We start from the raw sequence: 14,161 nt of genomic DNA on the forward strand, positions 1-14,161 counted from the left end.
CCAAAATCCTCATTTTTGCACAAACCCTAGTTTCTAGCTACAACCTGGCAATTTTCTAGGTTGGGCCTGTGTTTTGCCCTTTTGGACCCCTTCCCCTCGCTCAATCTCTAAGATTCCACTTTCCCCTGCTTCCTAACATCCCTCCCCACTCCCAAAAATTTCCTCAAGAATTTAGAAGCCCCCTATCCCCTTCATTTCGCTTCATTTCGACAGAATTCCTTGTTTCACACATCGGGACAAGTTTCACTCAAATGATGTTTCAGAGCAATCAAAGATGAATTTTGGGAAACTGAGAGAGGTTTTTGTCCAGAACATGCCAAAGAAGAAAAACCTCCTTCACTTTTTGCACAGGTGTCATTGTTTGAGAGAAATGTCAAGAATACCGTTGCCTCAGGAGAATCAAAGACACCTCTGAAGTGACCTTGGGAAAATCAAGTTTTCTCCTAGCTTGGTTGGCCAAATGATTTGCTTGATGGGTAAAATGATAACTAGACACAAAGAGCTTTCCAATGAGCTATCATGAGCTCAATTTGGGGTTGGAGAAGGCATTCAAAAGCTGACTGCAACAGCACTCTTCCTTGAGGCAGCCTCATTTGGCACTTTTTGACCAGTCTTGGGAGATTTGATTTTTGACAGGTCAAATGAGCTCCAAATTGAAAAATTCCAGTTGGGTTGGAAAGTAGACTCACAGAAATTTCCAACGAGCTATCCTGCACCCAATTCTGACACCTTCAAGTGCCTCAAACAGAGCTCCCAATGTGCGCGACCCGTTGAGCAGATTTTGCCAGAATTGACTTGTTCAGCCCAGAAAACGTAGATTTGACTCTTTTTGACTTTTTGAGGTTAATGATGGTCCTCTTGGATGTAATTGTGACACTTTTAGATACTTTTACTCTTGTTTAACACTTCTAGAAGATTCATTTATGTAAAGGGTAAAAACTGAATGTATGAACTGGTTTCCAAGTTTATAGAGGCAAGTTGTTTTGCCTGCCTATTTTGTAGTGCTTAGTTTAGAAGTGGTTCAAACAGCTCCTAGGATAGTGAGCTCGACCCATGGAGGCAGGGAAAGAGGTTAGATCATCTATATTATGTACTTTCTTGCTCATTTTCATGGTTGGACTCTTGAGGGAGAAGCTATCATTGTATATTTTCACTGTATCTCTGCAATTTTTGGCTAAGGAAGACCAGGGTTTTGCAGTCATCTTTGGGATTCTTGTGGACTCATGTGTTGATGGTGTGTTTCTCAATGTTCTTGTAAGCTTTGTTATGTGATTCATTTCCTTTCTTTACTGCTGCACATTAAACAAATGAAGTGTTAAAGTATGAATTCATGCTAGCCATGCTCTGCTTTTAAATTTGTTTAATTTCCATGTTTTCTACTGTCTAAAGGGAATTCAAAGTCATTGTTTGCTCTCTTTAGCTCCTCATCTTTCATTCCTGACCATTCATTTCAGTTAAATGCATCAACGTTGTCTCCTACCTCGCCCCAAAGAACCCCCTGCAGAAACTGTGTCCAATCCCCGCACCCAAAATTGCAATTCCTCAATTTGCCACCAAAAACCCAGAAAACCCCAAATCAACCTTTTTGATCAGTTTACTAGCCTAATATCAGTGTTACCTAGTTGGTCATCTCATCCCATTGAAGATCTACCGAGATTGACCGGAGAGAGCCTTCTCCTGCCCCGTAGGGCTAGCTACGAGGCTGAATGGTTTGATGTAGCCTTGAGGTTTACCTTTCTCAGCCTGAGGTGAAATTTCAAGCGCTAACAAGATGTATGCCATAAATGGCAGTAGATGGAAAATTTTTGTTAGATTTGTGTAAGGACTACAACTAAAAACATGCAAAGGAAGTAAATGATGAAATGAAATGAAAGGAAACCCATAAAGAATTTGTCCATAGTGGCATGCCAAATCATAATCATCATTACTTAATGCCACATCGCTATACTTAGAAAATCAGAAGGGCAAAAAGATTTTCTTATACTCTTCACCCTAGACATAGACCAGACCTTCCCTCCATACCAATTCAGTCTCCCTAATCTTCGACCTCTCTTCTAGCAACTTCAACTATGCAGTAGTTTCCGACGTCAGGTAGCTTTCGACATCAAAAAAACTTGGAAGACATTGATCTCCCAAACTAGGGCACAAAAAAAGAGAGAGGCACACCAAAATTTCATTTTTCTTCTTCTCCTTAGACTCCACTCAACTCACACTTCCTTCCCCTTCTTCTTATACTTCACACTTCTTTTGGCTTCAAGAGATATCAAACTTTCTTGTGAGATAGTGTACTCCAAATGAATTCGACTTCCTTCTATTTATAGGCTTCAAGGGAGGTCGAATTCATGTCCTTAGGCCGGCTTGATCTCTTCTAGGCCGACTTCATGTGGAGGATACATAAATTACATTTGACTCAATACTTAACCCTTTTACATGATTTAAAAGCCCAAGAAGGGTCTCTTTAAAAGTACAATGACTCTATTGACTCGAAATAAATCCTACACGTCTTCAATGGGGACTTTGACGTAAAACATGGTGAGCCAAACATGAAACCCATGCTTTAATAAGTCACAATAATAATTATTATTATTATTTTCTTTATTCTTTTGACATGTACATTACGAGATGGCTCAAATACATTTAATGAAGACCGAATCTAGTTACATTTTCCAACACTCCCTCTTAACTAGGGAGGTATTCATCATATACAAGTACAAGGAAGATCTCAACTATATGAACCATGAAGAACTTTAGGCACTGCAATGCCATGGACTATATTCGTGACGAGAGAATATATCCATTGGTCTCTCAACAATTTAGGAACTGCAATGCCACAGACTAAATTCTTGACCAGGGCAATCTATCTAAGTGGGAATAATATGGAATCAAACTTTCAGCCTCTCTAGATACCATCAAACTTACTTTGTAACCATCAATCCAAAGATCCAATTGTGTATCCAAAACCAAAGCTCTATAATCAACACCACCTTTTCCAACTTCGGGACCTAGACATCAACACAATGTGTCGTCCAGATGTCCTCCCAGGAAATGCTTCACTCACAAAGCCTCAACACTCCTAGATCCAGCAAATCAAGGATAACCAATCTCTCCCAATTAAAATAATTGGTAACTATCATGCTATCAAAACCTTCGAGAGATTCACATGTACAAACACAACCCCAATCAATAATATAATTTCATATGTACATAATCAAATACAAACCTCTAGGGTCTTCCAGACAACTTGATGTTGCTTCTCAACTTTTCATAGTAGGACTATCAACCGAATCTCTAATAGAAGATTCCTCAATCATACACTTTCCTTTCCTACTTCTCATGCAACAACATATCCTCTGAAATTCATTCTTCAATCAAAACCAAGCTATGCCCTCCCTCTCAACCAGGGAGCATCTCTTTATCTAGACTCCCTCTTAATCTTAGGGAGATCTCTTCTATTCAGGCTTCCTCAGGGAGATCAAATTCTTCTTTTCGTCATCAGAGAATCTTTTGTGGCTTCCAACCATTTCATCAGAGTTATCATCATATGTAACGGAAATAGGTGTAATCGCAATTGGTGTAATGGCAACAAGTGTAACAATATTTAGTGTAGCGGTGACAGGTGTAACCGTAACAAGTATAACAACAACAGTTGTAACTCTGACAAGTGTAACGATGATAAGTGTAACCGCAACTGGTGTTACTACTAAAATTCATTACAACTATTAGGAGAAATTATGTATAAAAAAGGAAATGAAATCAACCGCTAACGAGCTAGTTTTCAATTGACACTTTTTCTAACCATGCACAAGGGAGATTTTCACCATTATATTTGTTTTTGTTTTTTTTTAGCCAATTATAAATCATGTAGTTGGTCACACGAGAGGACACTCCCCTACCCCAAAAATCTCGAGACCTAAACTTGAGACAATGATAGAAAATGAATCCTTAAAGAGTGGTTTATGATATAACTAAAGACAATGTTCATTAGCAAACAAATGATTTTTTGATCCATCTATGGTTATGAACCTTACAGTCCCATAGACCAAAATTGTGTACACCTAATAAGGACATAACCGCTTAGTGTGAAGCTTCCCCTTGAAATCCTTGAATCTAGGGTCATACATTAGTGCCCAATCCCCTTTCTTAAACACCTTCCTTTTAATAAATCGATCATGCCACTTAGCATGTTGTTGTTTAATAATATCACTACGTTGAATGGCAACCAAGTGCATCTCATTCAACTCATTAATTTGGTTCAGATATTGTTTTTGTGTTGCATTTAAACCTAGATTCACTTATAGAGAAATCCTGAGCGTCTTAACTTACATAGGATTCTTAACGTACACAAGCTCATATGGAGAAAAACCGTGTTGTTTTTCCGTGCATTTCTATAAGCCCAAAGCACCTCTGGGAGTCAAATAGCCTAATTTTGATGGTGGCTAGCCACAGTCTTAGTAAGGATACCTTCAATGATTTTGTTGGTGCTCTTCACTTTCCCATTGGCTTGCAAATGGTAAGGTGAAGTGATTCTGTGGCAAATTCTATACTTCATAACAAGAATTTCAACTAGCTAGGAAGTGAATTGTGGTCCTCCATTTATAACTATCTCTCTCAGCACTCCATAATGAACAAAGATGTCTTCAAACAGAAAATTTGAAACTACTTGCTTGGTAGCTTTGGTAAGTGCTTTGGCCTCGACCCACTTGGTGACATAATCTATACAAACTAGAATGTGTGAATTCTAACGATATGGGGGATTAATAGGCCCTAAAAAGTCAAGATCCCACTTTTTAAATGGTTTGATGGCTAGCTGAGTGTGAAACATCATTTCATCTGCTTGGATCAGTTGGCCCATCAGTTGGAAATCATCACACCTTTGTATATATTTCTCCGCACCCTGGAACAATGTAGGCCAAAAATAACCCATGCAAAGCACTTTATATCAGGTCCTTTTATCAGCAAAGTGTCCACAACAAGGCCCATCATGCAAATCTTTTAAGAGGTTGTTATCACAAAACCAGACCCTAATAGGCTGCTGATCAGGAAGACTTTGAGTAACTATTTCAAACCAATCTTTTGGCTGAGGCTTAGCCTCCTCAACCTGAGAGGGCTCTCTCACTGGGTTAAAGATTTTAATTGGAAGATTAGATGGCTAAATCTATGGAAAATTCAAACGAAAATGTATAAATGGTTGAAATACCAATCAACAAACATCTATTGGGCTATGGAGTCAAAGTATGTTTCAGTACAACAACAAGATCAAATTAACATGGAAGTCAAGGCATAAAGGGTCTTGATATATCAACAAAACAGAGACATAATGCAAGGAACACAGTTTATAAACACATGAAGGAAGTTAGAGCATTGTCAATGAATTCTAAGTAACATGTGTTTATACCACTGCAAGTAAGTAAATGAAGAAAGCCATGAGAAAATCAAACATTAAAACCCTCTCTGAATCTTGAGTAGTGAAGCCAATATCTCTGTATTAACATGAAAACATACAATCTGCTACAATAACACAGTGTGCTTGTTTCTTTTGAAAATTTCCAACCCTGAGGCATTCCACCTCTTGTCTTTTATAGAGTTATCATTACAATCTTGGATTCCCTGATCCAACATGAGGGGAATTCAAATTTCCTAGCTTGACACCTATTCATACCTAAAACAAACTATTAATTACAAGTAACAGTTAACTGACTATCTTAGAGTCCTAATACAATTAGGAGTACAACTCCTTATTATGATAGCAACAACCTAATCTAGGAATTAAATTCGAACTTGACAGCTGCTCCTCCTTAACTTCGACCTTGGTAATGTCCATAACCCTCCTGCTGGCCTTTAATAACTTCTCCTTTATCTGTCCTGAAAACTAGGAAAATGTCCCCTGCACTATAGCCTTGGTCTTCATTGATGTTCCTCGAATCTCCTGATGACAAAACTGGCCCCTTTAATCATGTAACATATGTTATGTTAGCCATAGAACCCTGCTCTTTCACCTGTGCAAACATTAAACTCCTTGAAGGTGCATGAAGAAGGTCAATCTGGATGTGCTACGAAATTAACTGTTGTTTTTGTAGCGCAAAACTTTGCTTTCACCTATATCCTTTGTTCTTTGAGTTTTTCCCTTGCTTGAGCTTTAAACTTTCACAAGTGACCTCCTGACACTCTCCAGCAACATCATTCTCCAAAAAATCACCACTTCTTTCCTTTGAGAATTTATCAAAACACCAAAACTGCACCTACAGTAGTTTCGTAGCGCGCTACGAAACTGCTGTGCATGTCACCTACAGCAGTTTCATAGCGCACTACGAAACTGCTGTGTGAATCAATTTACACAATTTTTTCCAAAAACTTTCCTTCTAAGGATTCTTCACAGCTGTTTCATTATGTACATATGCCACATATACCTAACATCACCCGTCCTTGAAACATCTTCAAAAAGTAATGTCTTTGTTTCAACCAAAATTGTTATTAGGGTTTCATCACTTACTTTCTTGTTCATTTGTGCTGAGGCTGACCTCCAGACTTGCTCAACTAAATTTCAAGGTCTTCAATTTGTCTTTTCATCCTCCTGATATTAGTTCTTAGTCTGCCATTGATCCATCTGACATACCTTGCTTCCTTGATTGCAGGGACAATCCAGGTGAAGTATTGAGCCTTTCTGCTAACTACTTCAGGTTTTGAAGCTTTTTCATCTTCCCACAGAGCCTTCATTCTGTTGAAATTGGCTTTCTCAACTGCATGTTTCCTTTCCCTTTTATTAAGTTTGGCAATCTCAAGATTGGCAAGTTTCAATTTCTTCTTGACTTCCTCATAATTATTTTCTTCTTCTTGAGTATTGACTGCTCTATTTCTGTCATCTTCGTGCATGGGTGATGGTGGGACTACTGGCACTACGGGCTCTTCACAAAAACCTAATATCTCCCCTATTTCATCTATCTCCGGCTCTGCCTCTTGTAACCTTTTTGACCACCTAGTTATAGGCCTTCTAGGCTTGAAGACAAATTCTGAAACCTGATCATCAAACTGTAATTTTTTAGAGGATTTCATCTTTTTTGACTTGCCCTCACCTAATTCAATGAAGTCTTCTTGGACCAGAGGGGACTCTTCAATGTCAATAGCCTGAAGAATATCATTCAAACTACCCTTTGAGACTGGGCTTTCATCAGTGACCATTGTTTTACCCTTTTCTTTGGCTATTTGACTTCTAGTTACCCTTCTCTGGACTGTTTCACCAATGGACTTCTCTTGTGCTGCTTCCTTAATTTGAACTTTCTTCTTCTGTGAATGCTGAGGAGTATCTTGAACAACCAATGGTGTTCTAGTCACTGGCTCCTTAACTTGCTTTCTAGCCTTCAGTTTAACAAACCTTCTTGACCTTTTTTCTGCATAGTGACTAGTCACTGGTGATGATATTTCCTTAGCCCTAGGGCTAAGTCTTGTTTCAGCTCTAAAACCAGACATAAAGAGAAACTGCCTTCTGAATTTCATGCAAGACAATTAATTTAACTAAGCCATGATGGAACAATGATGTTTCACATGCCTCTTTCTTCAATTATATTTTATTAGACATCTTGCCTAAACTTCGAAACAGAAAGAAAGGTAGATCTAGAGAGATTATCCCAGTGAAATGCAATAGGAGTTTGAAATGATACGAATACACCTTGTGGTATCTTCCTTCACAGGTGAAGTACCTTTGTATGCATGAGAGTAGGTTGGCATATGTATCTTTGACATAACCCCTTGGCACTGCTTTAGTTAAATCTATGTCTACAAATTCTGGCTTCAAGAATATCTTGCATGGTGCCATTTCAAACTTGAAATTCTTAAACCACCTTTCTTGACCTCTAGGAATTTCTGTCACTAAAGATATAACTTCAGGAGAAATTGGAAATTCTAAAACTCCAATCTTTGTATGTAAACCTGTGAAATTTAGAGCAAATTCCTTGGTCACTTGGTTATGTCCTCCCTGTAGTTTCTCACAGAACCTCCAGCAACCTACTTTTTTGAAGGCTTCTTCAACTGTTTTATCCTTCGTGAGAGCATCTAAGCCTTCAGGTTCAGTTCTCAGACATCGACCTGACCTGTGATTTCTTCTTTCTTCCGACATTTCTCCTTTGAAATCCCTGTGGATAGAAAACCTAGAGGAAAATTGCCTTGCTTAACTGAGGAAATGCCTCACTTGAATTTGATGAAGAGCTGCCTCGCTTGAACTCTGCAGAAGAACTCTGGTTTTTGCTCACCCTGGGCTTGTTTACTCGGACTAAGAACAACACCAAGTGTCTCTTGCATGAATATGACCAAGATCACACAAATATGACCAAGATCAACTAACCTTTTTTTGAAATTTGAAATGACTACGGACAAATGACCCCTAACGAATCTAATGATGGATATGAATGGTTGCATGTGAGAGGAAAGGTTCGTGGACTGACACTTGATGATGAAAATTTAATGGATTCTGGTGGATTTGACAGCTAGACATGATTGATCACGAATCCCCGATTTCGTAGCGCATCCAGTGTAAATTCGGGGTTTTGCGCTACGAAAACGCCTAACTACGAATCCCCGATTTCGTAGCGCATGTAGTGTAATTTCAGGACTTTGCGCTACAAAAACACCTAGATAGTTTCGTAGCGCGTTCAAATTTTTGAAATGACCAGACACATGAAACTTAAAACATGATATGGGATCCATAAGGGGCAAAACAAGGTTGTTGATCTTTATTTGATGATGGAAATGAGACTCTAACCCTATGACTTAGACTCTAAAAACATAAAAATGACTTGACCATGTCTAACACAAAAACTTAGGAACCATGCGGGTTTTCCAAAAAAAAATTAAAACTTTTTCAGTGATAACAGAGGTCATAAACTTCATCTTCCCTTATGTTGAGTTGGATCACATGATCTGGCCCAGTAAAAAGAGATAATCATCTACATGAGGGTATTAGGCACTATATTGAATAATCTTTCACTTTTCCCTAAGAGAGAGGTGGTGCAAAAGCCTTCCTGCAAAAAGATAATTAGCAAAATATGTTGATCCGGATCTTGAGCGCCAAGATCTAGAAGACTTGAACATTGATAGAGAAAAATGAATCAAACAATATTCAAAATATGAACTTAATACATTCCAATAAATAAACCTGAAGATACCCATTCAAGAAAACAATTTATTAAATGAAAGAAACCTTTGATAACTACATTGCGGTGGACCAGTTTGTCCATTTATGAAGTGAGCCTAATTATTTTTAGTCTTCTTGAGTTACAATACCATGCGTAAATACCATGGGTGGATGCCACTTTCCATTCGAATCATTCCTTTCCCCTTTATGAAGCAAAGGTCCCCATTTTGTAAAGTTCCCTCCAGAGAAGCTTTTGTTGAACATGAGCCAATGAATACAAGATTTTTGTGTGGTTGTCTCATAATCATGGGTTTGTGGATAACCCAAAACCATGATGAACAAAGATCCAATGATAGAGATATTATGTAATGCTTGTGGTCCAACTATGATACCGACAGTGTGTGGCCTAGCAAATAGACTTCAATGGCAAGGGTTTTTGTGTGTTTGACCCATAACCATGGGTTTGTGGGTGACCCATAACCATGATGCACAAAGATCCAAGGATAGAGGTACCCTGTAATGCTTGTGGGCCAACTGTGATACTCGCAGTGTGTGGCCTAGCAAATGGACTTCGGTGGCAAGGGTTTTGTGTGGTTGACCCATAACTGTGGGTTTTTGGGTGAGCCATAACCATGATGAACAAGGGTTTGAGGATAAAGATACCTTCATAGTGCTTGGCCTCAAGATAGTTTGTTTGTCGGTTTGCCTAATAGAAATCTGGTGGCTTATCTTTGTTGCCCTTAGGATGTGATTCGCTCAAGGTTGCATTGATGGAAATGGAACACTGGATAGTCCCCGAGGGTCCATCTTCTAATTTTAACTTATACATGGTAGTCTCAACTAGATGTTTCCCATCAATTTTTGTATCCACAAAGACACATAAGCATGAGATACTTGTAAAATCATCTAAGACTAACCAATTATGACCATAAGGAATGAGAAAATCAACCCCATGTGTTATTAATGATTAGCATACACTATTGTTCTAAGAAGAATGAACCATGAAACAATTGGGCTCTAACTCAAGTAAACGGAAAGAAAGCCATAATGCAAAACCTTCCCCCCCCTCCTCAACCAATTTTCCAAAAATGCACCAGAAAAAATAAGTGGTTGGAAAGTTGGCTCCAATTAACATGACAAAAGTAGTTGTAATGAACCGGTACCATTTTACCAAATCGTGATAAACATAGAGACATCTGACTGTAACCAATGATCTGTCATATAGATTCCAATGTTGAGGTACAGAGCCAAAATATCGCACTGACAAATATTTGTATTATTAAAAGAGATGTTAATTTATCTAGTTCCAACTTAGATATCAAGTCTAAAGTTCTGTGGGGGTCAGCACAGGCCCGTGTTCGAAGCCAAGGCGTTTTGTTCGACCGCAAATTCATGGGAATTGTATGTGCCCAGAAGACCTGTGGCGATGACTCGGGTGTATGCCAGCTCTTGGTGGTATAATTCCCGTATGACTGATTGCTCTACAGGTATGGAATAGTTAAGGAATTTTTTCACCAGTTTGGTGTGATAACTCTAATGTATTCAAAATGTTAAGTGGGGGTGACATTATTATCACCCTCCAGTGACCTTCATGCCAGTTACAATCATGTCAACGCTCTTGAGCCTCTTCATACCGGTGGTGCCCAAGGGTCCATCATGGCCACGAGCTGACCACGACCTTGGACAACATGCATGACCGTGTATCGTGGTTTATGGACATGAGGGCCCAGCAAGTCATGATGTCAAACACCCGCCCCTCGTTCACGTTGGGCTTCTTCAGCACCTCGTTCATGACGGTCGAGGTGAACAACAGTGTGTTCTTGACGACCACATATTCCTCTGCCTCGTCGTAGGGGACACCGATCTCGTCGAAGAAGAGGTGTGCAGGTTTCCTCACCATAATGGCTGAGAATAAATGGCCTTCGAGCCACACCCCACCCCCAAGGCTCACCAACTGCTCTATGATGGCGACCTTGACGTTAGGGTTCTTGTTGAGTTCGTAGATGCATGAGAGCCTAACGGAGCCAGCATTAATGATCACCATGATTGACTATGTAATTTTGCAAGTCTTCCAGTTTTGCTCAGTTGAATAACTCCTGTTGCTTTCTGAAGTATGATGACATGGAGTGCCAACAAACAGAACAAGTGCATCAATTGAGACTATAGTAAGCTATGACAATGTCTTACTCAAGTATTTTAGGGAAAAATAGTGCAGTGCATCCAAACGAGCATAATTGGGAATGACTGTGCTTTGTAAGGTAAAGAAAATTTGATGTCAACAACCCGAAAAATACCCTTTCCAATCAAATTCTTGCAGGAATTGTCTAGTGTGGAAGTTATATCAAATGGCTCCTTTAACAGTTTGGAGAATATAGAATATGTGTCAAGGCCGACATGTAAGACCTTGTGCATGCTATCCCTGTAAACTTCTTGCAAAAGTGGTACTGCCTTCCAAATATGTGAACCACCAGAAAGTTGTTTCCCATTATCAATCTTGAGAGCCTCCCGTGTTCTCTCTTCCCTAGAGTTTTCTTCGATTTTGTTCCTAAACCATTATACATATAGCCAAGAAGAAGAAATGCCATCAGGAGGAGCAATCCAATTGAAAGTAAAGGTGATGACTGAGACTTCTGATGAAATGGGTCACTCGATGGTGTAATTAGGCCGATAGGCTTTCCTATGCATCAACAATCATCTACACTTTTACTCTCCACTTGACATCTGTGCACCGAGCTTCCGGGAGAGTTGGTGGAGTTTATGGCACAATGCTCGGACTCCATATTCAAATCCGCGTCCATATTCAGTCCAGCAAGACCGCGTTCACAGGTTCCAGATCGTCTCCTTACCCGACCGTAAACCGCTATTGGACTATCTGCAGGGCAAAATCAACTCCAGCGATGCCATACAGCCCGTTCTGAAACCTGCCATCGAGGAATACTGCCCCGAGGATCCTGGATTGTTCAACAAAAGGCCCAGGGAAGAGACAGACGGAAAGGGGTCTCCAGAAAACCAGATTAACGCGGATAACCACGCTGGGATCGACTGGATTGAGCTGATTAGGGTTTTGGAGAAACCCTTGAAGGACAGAGAAGCCCTTCTGGAGTGCAGGAATAAGAATTTTCAGCACGTTATTGCGATGGCAAATAAGAAGGACGAAGAAAGAAAAGTGCCAGAAAAGGAAAATTTACAGACACCCAATAAGGGCATCAAGAGACCCTTTGAAGAAAAAGGGTTTGAGAAGGATCTTGGGATTGATATTGGGGGAAAATACAGTAAGCAGAACGATGGGTTGAAGGGAAATCCCAGGCTATCCTCAGCATTTAATGCTGGCATTAAATGTAACAGCAGTAGTGTTGGTGAGGGTGTGCCTATAATTCTTGTTCCCAGTGCCTTCCAGACCCTCTTGAATATGTACAATGTGAAGGAATTTTTGGAGGATGGGGTTTACCATACCCCTGATGCCAAGGTGAAGGAGATGCTCAAGAAGCCAGAGTGTATTACTATCCAGAGGAAGAGTGGCCGTGACAGGACAGGGTTTACGTTTGAGGTGAGGGATAAACCATCCGCATTGTCGCCCAGTGACTAGAGTCGTGTCGTTGCAGTGTTCGTGCTTGGGAAGGAATGGCAGTTCAAGGATTGGCCTTTCAAGGACCATGCAGAGATATTCAATAAAAGTAAGTTTCCTTTTCCTATTTAATTTTCCTGCGTCCATCCGACCCCACAAACACCATGGGTTGAATTCTCAAACTTAATGCTTTGTTGCAGGAGGTAAGGTGATCAAGATTTATCGGATTTTCTTTTCAATTGTAATGTCATGCGGATGGTATGTCAATATCTAATAGATGGTGTTGATGTTTACAGTCCTGGGGTTTTACATTCGCTTTGAAGATGACAGTGTGGAGTCTACTAAATCTGCAAGGCAGTGGAATGTGAAGATAATTTCGGTATGAGATTTAGACTTTTCTGTTACTGTTTCGGGTATTGTCAAGTTTCCGAGCTCTGCCTCTATAACACGCTGCTTATGGATTTGTCTGGTTCCAGATGAGGGGATAAATTTCAGTCTATTAGAGCTTATTGTATCATGTACGCTCATTTATTTTGCCATTAATTTTTTCTGCTTATTGTTTAGCTCCTGTAATTTACCTGCAGATTAGCAAACATAACCGGCATCAAGATAAAGCTACAGCAATAGAGATTTGGGAGAAGCTAGATGCATACATGCGGGCTAGGAGGTCCAACTCAACATTCTAAATACCAGTGTTCATAGTATTGTCTAGAGGCTGCCTTTATGAATGTATTTGCCATATATATTAAAATGCCTTTAATGGGAGATCCTTGAGCTGCCACAATATTTGTTGCAGCCAGAGATTCTCACTGTTGAAGCACATGGATTAGGTAGTTTTCTATCCCATTATTATAATGTTGCAAATTCCAATTCACAGATACTCTTGAGCTGCTCAGCTCAAAGCAGATTGGAATGGTCATATGCAACTGAAGGCTATTTACACCACTACGTAAAGGTAGAATATACCTTTTTTTATGGCAGCAAAATGCGGTATAGTATCAGACACTGTTTGGAATTTGCTCTGTACATCTTGCTTGTTGAATTGTATCCACTAAAAGGCCCTTGTTAGGTGGGGCCTACATTTGGCGCATGTAAATGTCAGGTAAAGGTCTTTAAGGGCTTACTTACCTCATAATGTTGCTTAAAATGATGTAAAATTTGTTCTATGCACTGAAGTCCTGAAACAATTGTCATAGGCGAGTTAGAGGCTTCATCGCTATAAATTGAGAGTTTTTGGTAAGATGGTTAAGTCTCTATCTCGCTATAAATTGTGAGAAAGTTTTTGGTAAGATGGTTCTGTTGGCTGAAACTTTTACATGCAAATTCACTGTAAATTGAGAGTTTTTTGGTAATTTGGTTCTATTGGCTGAAAACTTTACATACGAATTCGCTATAAATTTAGAGTTTTTGATAAGACGATTATGTTGGCTGAAATCTTTATATGCCCTGTTTTCCAGGGTTATCCCATACTT

The 14,161-nt window shown here is 39.6% G+C and overlaps 1 pseudogene across 1 annotated transcript; it reads left to right on the top strand.

The window, feature by feature from the left end:
* Window positions 1-11,364: 11,364 nt before the first annotated feature.
* Window positions 11,365-13,879, top strand: LOC149221391 (protein CDC73 homolog; annotated as a pseudogene). The gene is made up of 4 exons (XR_016249651.1): window positions 11,365-11,382; window positions 11,796-12,798; window positions 12,986-13,068; window positions 13,274-13,879. The product of XR_016249651.1 is annotated as a protein CDC73 homolog (transcript).
* The last annotated feature ends 282 nt before the right edge of the window (window positions 13,880-14,161 follow it).

This window comes from Pinus tabuliformis, chromosome Q (genome assembly GCF_031772625.1).
Source record: "Pinus tabuliformis cultivar Carrire ecotype Pingquan chromosome Q, CPIR1, whole genome shotgun sequence".
In the NCBI taxonomy this organism is placed as follows: domain Eukaryota; kingdom Viridiplantae; phylum Streptophyta; class Pinopsida; order Pinales; family Pinaceae; genus Pinus; species Pinus tabuliformis.